This window comes from Lissotriton vulgaris, chromosome 3_1 (assembly GCF_964263255.1).
Source record: "Lissotriton vulgaris chromosome 3_1, aLisVul1.2, whole genome shotgun sequence".
Classification (NCBI taxonomy): Eukaryota; Metazoa; Chordata; class Amphibia; order Caudata; family Salamandridae; genus Lissotriton; species Lissotriton vulgaris.
In genome coordinates, this window is record NC_141689.1 from 1,677,319,393 (window position 1) to 1,677,326,351 (window position 6,959).

Consider the following 6,959-nt stretch of genomic DNA (forward strand, 5'->3'; position numbering starts at 1 on the left):
AGTGTCTGGTGGGTTGGTGAAAGTGTATACGGTGATTCAAGTTTTCTGGTCCTGTGTTGTGCAAGGCTTTATGTCTGTGCATATGTGCGTGAGAAGTTTGAATTGGTTGGCTGTGATTGTGATTGGGGAGCCAGTGAACCTTCCTGAGGTACTGTGGGATGTGGGTGTCATATGGGAGGTCAAGTATGAGTCCTAAAGCATCAGCCTGGAAGAGTCCCAGGGCAATAGACATTTAAGCAGCCCTCAGATAGGTGTAGCCCTTGAAGGAAACCCAGAGCTAAAAGATGTATTCAAATTGTTGATGATCAATGGGTCATGCAATTCATATTCATTCTTGCAGCTAGCTGCATTCTTCATTGAGGCAAAAGCTGAGTGATTCACTGGTAAGATTCACAGGCACATTTCGCAATGCACATCCACCTATGGGCACAGGAAAGGTGGGAAGAAGTCAGCACCAACCTGTGCCTGGGCAGCCAGACAGCCCAGCACCATGAACCAATCAGAGGCGTCGTTGGGCAGAGAAGAAGCTGGCCCAACGCCGGAAAAGGAGGAGGCCAAGGACAGAAAAGAGAATAAATATGAGCCAGATAACGCTGTGATGGAGGCGCCGTGCACCGCAGGAAAACCGAAGGAAGCCACCACATGAAGCGGAAAGTCCAAAGGGAGACGACATACACGACGACGGGATGAGTGAAGATTGGAGCGAGGACAGGTGGACTCCCCCCGGAGAAGCGCAGATTGCCGCCGCAACTCAGGAGAGTTGCGGCAAGTGGCGGTGAGTGTGCACCAGTCGGAACGAAAATACTAAGGAGTCAGAAGGCATGGATCATAGTGGGGAATTGCTGTTATTGTTGTGTGCCTTTTTTTTTTTTTAAATGTTTTTTCCCCACTGGCATGCCACATCTGCAGTTGATGATAGTGTGAGGGTCCAGACTGGAAAGACCACTCACGCTCAGGTCCAGTATAAGTGCTAAGTTTATTGAGGACATAAAGAGCTAATCTGTTTTGCATATTAAGAAGGCTAATCTGTATAATTTTATTTTGGACGTATTGATAGAAGGAAATACAGTCTCTTGACCCACACCAGAACTCTTGTGGGGATATTCTTTTCTTTGTGATCCACTACGGTCTGTTCTCATCAGAATAGCTAGCAGAGTGTGAATGGGAAGGTAGGGTAATGGTCACACCTGTAACCATCCCCAACCACTTTTCACTCCTTCCACCCCAAACCTCAGAGATGTTTGAAAGCATCTCTTCTTCCCTACCTGTTCACAATCAAGTGTGGTAAAGGCTACTATCTCAAAACCCTCCTAAATAAAACAGACTCACCCAAAAACTTGCCATCATTTTTCTCCTCTCTCCCAAGACTCCTGGGGACCACCACGTGGACAGACACCAAGAGAAGGGCAACCTACACAAACAGACAAGCAGGAGAATCAGTGAAGCCTAAAAAGAAAGAAACAATTGGACATCAAAAGAATAAGAGATTACCATTTCATAAGGAAAAGAAACAACTTTAACATTAAAGATTTCAAAATTGCGAAGCATATCAAGCCTCCTAGCTTTTATTTTTGCCCATCCCTCCAACAGGAACCATACCTGATTTAATGAACCATTCACAGTTTCACTGTACTGGCCATGTGTACTGACACATGCATGGCTTAATCTTAATCCAGCATATGGTACTGGCAAGATTAAATAGACAGCCACACCTGCTGGAGAGAAGGAGTAGCTATGTGGCCATTGTGGAATGACTTGTATCCCCCTCGGGAGCCTGCTTTGCGAGCCCCTTCATGCCTGCTAAAGAATGGGGGGACAGGGCAGTCACATCAGCAGGGCCAATCCTGGGCACTTTGGGACAAGGCAGGCTGGAGAAGATATCCTAGTGCTGCGTGCTTACACCTCTGGTTTGCTGGAATTCTGGCTTGAGGCCCAGTCAGAGCTTCTTATCCCAGGCAAGCAAGGGAGACATGCCTGGGCCTGTGGATCCATGTCTCAGGCTTCATATAACACAGTGGGCCATGAAACAGAGCCCAGGACTGGAGGTTTCCATCTCTGGGCCACCAGGGATCTGACCCGGGCCCCAGTCAAAGCTTCTTATCACAGGCAAGCAGGGGAGGTCTCCCTGGACCTGAGGATCCCAATCACTGAACTTTGTTTCACAGTGCAGGGAAACCAGGTACCCTGGGTCCTCACCCTGGGCCTGCTAAAGCACTACCCATTCTTGTAATTCGTACACACTGAATGATAGAGGGGGACATTTTGAGAGGATGTATTTGACTACCTCAAGTCCTGACTGGGCAACAAATTTGAAATGAGTCTACATTGCGACTTCCAGGCCATCTTGTAATTCTGAACACTGAATCATGTGAAGGAAATGACATGTGTTGATTATTTTGAGTACAAAACATTATCTGTGACATTGACAAGCCACATTTTGCACCACCCATGTAAGCATGGTAAAGGGCACCTAAACGGAATTACGCCCAGGCCTAATTTAAAATTTGTCACAGGCCTGCGACTTCAGCCTGTAGGGCAGTTGTAAACTGACATTTTGACCTGGCAAAATAAACCTTTTGTCATACTTAAACCTTCCTTTTTAGTACACATAAGTCACTGATTGAGTAGGCACTAAAGGCTCATCCGGCAGGGTCCATTGTATTTATAAAAGTGGGTTTAACTTTTACATGCTCTAGCAGTGAGAAACTCCTAAAGTAATTGTTCACTGCTGCAAGGCCTATCTCTCCCATTGACTAACACTGGATTACTTAATTAAATTTAATACATGCCAATTTTGAATTGGGAACAGCTATAAATATGCTGTTCACACTTAAATGAATTGAAACGTAAAATCATCCTTAATGGTAATGTCGGATTTTTGTTCACTTTCAGAAAATTGATGTTTTATTGTTGTAAACCTTTGGGCACTCTGTCAATGTTCTGAGTCCCATGACTGTGAAAGGATCTGCTGTTCGTCCTAGACAGTGAGACAAAAGGAGACTACGAATGGGCAGGATGGCTGGGGGCGGAGCTGTGCCTTATAGCACTTGCCCTTCAAAGATCTTGCCTCTCGCACACAGAAAATACCTTGAACATGGTCCTTTGTCACACCAGACTTTTTGGAGCCTTAAAACGAGAAGGGACGAACTTTCCAAAACCAGATGTAGTGGTAGTATAAGGAATACCCCCACTTTAAAGGTTGGCACCAGTTATAAATAGTAGACCTCCACAGACACTCATCTATTTAGTCCAGAACCTGTGGACTTTACAGAAGAATGCTGATTGATGACAGCCCTGTTCTCTGAGAAGAAAGGCTACCTGGTGATTCCAAGGGTCAGATGGCTGACCTTTCTGAACTATGGCAAGAAAGCAAGCTCCTGAGGCCTCCCTGCAACTGCCCAGCTGCCTTACAGCAATGGACCTGCAACTGGACCTGCCTAAGCCCAGCAGTCCTCTGCCGGAGTAAGTTCCTGAACCTCAACATGTGCCTATCCAACTCCTGGATCCTTGGCTGGCATCAGTTGTGCTCCTCTTGTGAAGGAAGGTGAAACCCTGAAATCGTGGACTCTTTGCAACAGTGAACGGGTTAGTTCATGCCGATACTCTGCCACTAGCGATGAATACCTATTCTTTCCTCCAGTGAGCCTGACTCTTCACACTACAGCAAACACCGTAAATGTGAGATCTGCACTTGGCACTGCAGTAACAATAGTCGTGGGTGACATCAACAAGAAGCTCCAGCAAGCGACCATCTATGATGGTCTTCGTGTTACAGCAACAACAGCCCATTCCCCCAGGCCTGCTCTTCACACTACAAACATGACCATGAGCAACGGTCTCCCTGCTCTTCGTGGCCTCCTCCACTGTAAACTGAACTTTTCACACCAGAATTTGAGAAGGAAGGTAACTTTTTCAGTGGGACTACCCTAGTCTCTAAATTCCACCCACGCTCTATTGCAGTTAGCCTAAAATTGTGATTTTCCTCCAGTATAACATGACCAAATGACCTGATGTGCTTTTAGGTGCTAACCCCTACCTAAAACTTTGAAATTGCATCTTTCGATTCTACTGATTGGAATTTTGTCACTCTGGTACCATTGTCTTGATTAATATTTACCCTATTTTTGAAAGTTGTTATGGGTTTTTTCTCGTGTTGTGTTTTCACTTTATTACTGTTTATGAGCTGCAAAACTATTTTACACTTTGCCTCTAAGTTAAGCCTGATTGCTTTGTGCCAAACTACCAGAGGATCAAGCATAAGATAATTGTTTGGCTTTTTGTGGTTCACCCTGACAAGGATTGCAGTTGTTGCCTGAGTGGAGCTTCCACCCCACTTCAATCAATAACCCAGTTGTTTATAGTCTGCAAATATTGACTCTTACATTTCAACAGTTTGGTATAGCACAGTAAGAGTTAGGAGGAAGATGGCTATAGGCAGTAATAGTGAGAATTATAGCAGAATGTACATCAGTATAATGGGTCGCATATATAAAACTGTATGTCAAAGTTTTGTTTTTGCACTGAACACAGGGGAATTGATACATATAACAGAAGGAGGGGTTGCAGTAAAAAGGGTACATACATTTTTCAGTTATTACCATCATATATATAGTCTTTAGTGTTAGATAGATTTCATAATTGGAAGAGGGGGAGAAACTCTAATGTCTGTAGATCCATGGGGCATTTTAGACAATAGTCTTAGGGTGCCTGAGCCCTCTGGACCACATGACCTCAGGGGACAAGTAGCAGGGAATGGCAATCCCCATTAGTCCCTCAGCCCAGCTCTGTTTATTATGGACTTTGCTTGACACCGCTTGCTTACCACGAGAGCTCCTTCCAATAAGTCCTCAGTCCAACCACTCCAGGTAATGTCAGAATTGATCACATTACATAGCACAGAGTGCCTAGACGTGGCCCCAGTTTGCACAGACTTGTTTGCAGCTCTGATTGTGGGCCCTTTTTGTGACTTTCCCCCAGTAGAATGTATATTGTCCATGTAGTCTGATTCCAGTCAGGGAATATGGAACCCAGTACTCTGCATTTTGCACAGTTTGGAATTTAATCCTTATTCAGAATGGGAACATGTAAAATAACCGTCCAAACTGCCCAAACCAAATCTGGTCCCTCTTCTTCAACTTTAGATGGGTTCATCAAATCAGTAATGGGGCCCTGAATGAGAAGATTGAGCAAGTGGAGAGTTGCATTTTGGGCCCTCTAGTAATGGGTGCAGGCCCAGATTCTGCCTCTTCTAGGGTGCAAGAAGATGAGGATCACCTTGCTTGATCCATACTTCAATCCCACAACAGTTCCAGCCCTCGTCCTTAAGATCGTGGACATTGACCCTGTTGAGCTGGGTTCATCCCCAAGCTACCCTTCAGAGACATAATGGGTATCATGCTAAGCAGAATAGGTGGCTGGTGCTTCAAATGTTGGTCCCACAGAGTTCTTTTCAACTCAAATGTACCAGATTCAATTGTTGACTGAGTCTGGTAGTTTTTTGAGGATCGTTGAGGATCTGTTGAGGATCGTTGTGTTAGAGAATATCTATGACTCTTTATGTAACTTGCTTGCCCCTTTACATGCTAGGCTGGGTCTAATTGAAGAGCACCTAAAAGATCTTGAAATAAAAAGTGTGATTTCCCCCTCTCCCTCGACTACACAATTTAACACGCAAGAGGTGGGGTTAACCAAACCTTGCTTACCACCTTCCCCAGGTCGTGTCCAAGGGCTGCATAATTCATGTAACATTTTGTCAGATAGAACTATAGAGTACAGATGGCAGCCTAGTTGGTAGCCTACCCAGCCTAATAAGACTGTCATTGTTCACACAAGGGACCCCCTAAGGCGAGGCAGAGGGAGGGATCACCAGTTTTGGGGATTCAAGGTACAGGGACTGGTTACAGGCCACCCACACAACACACCTCCCCTTCAGCCGCTACTAACATAATTAATCCGTCAGACAGGCTCTTATAAGAAACAGCAGCTTAGGAGATTTTTGCTCAGACCATGGAAGACACGGAGGTGAAAAACATTGTTCCTGGATGTCCCAGTCCTGATAAGATTGATCTTCCACCCGCATGCTTCCCTTACGTAGTAATTATGTCAAACATACTGCCAATCCTAGAGGATGGAGCTGAATCACCTATTCAACTAAGTAATTAAGGGGCATATTCTCAAGAACGTGTGATAACCATCGCAAATGTAACTTAACGCTACTTACAACATCGCAGCATATCGCGGGAATATTACGCTGTGTTAACCAAGCATTCTCAACATGGCGGGACCACGCAATAGTCTCCAGATAACTTGTCAAATGTCCTCGTTAAAATCAACACCACGCCGCAGAAAGGCGAAACGTGAATGCAAAACATCTTGCGATGAGGCCAATCGCGGTACAAAAAGCAGGGAAAACCAGCGACCGGCCGGCAAATCCCAAGCGTCCAGCGGGAAAATGCACCATAAAAGCAGAGTAAATAAACAGTGAAATTACAACGAGCTAGCACTACCCCACAGCTGTGATGCAGAACAAATGACCATTGTCCAAATAAGATATGCAATTCCCCACACAGCCACAATATACATCGACATGCATTCAGTATGTAACCGGTGCCAATTCGGAAACAAATATGGTACACACTGTGAAACCGCATCTACCCCTCACATTGCAGAGGGACAAACAACACCCCCTGCACACCGACGTGCCATGTCCATGATCAAACTAGAATGAAAGCACAGACTAATGTATGGGCAGTGACTCCCCCTTACATACATGTTGCCCTAGTCGTGGGACTTGAGACACAGAGTGCATCCCTGCATCATGGTGGCACGTATTAGAGCACAAAATAATCCCTGTTGTCACTTGCAGACCACATATGACAGCTAAAATGGAATGATTTGGGACCATGTGAAACGCCAAAGTGTGGGATACCTCAACAACTATGAAACACAGAACTGGCAGT

At 45.2% G+C, this 6,959-nt stretch overlaps 1 pseudogene; it reads right to left on the minus strand.

The window, feature by feature from the left end:
- Nucleotides 1-237: 237 nt before the first annotated feature.
- LOC147728340 (5.8S ribosomal RNA) lies at nucleotides 238-392 on the minus strand (annotated as a pseudogene).
- Between the last annotated feature and the right edge of the window lie 6,567 nt (nucleotides 393-6,959).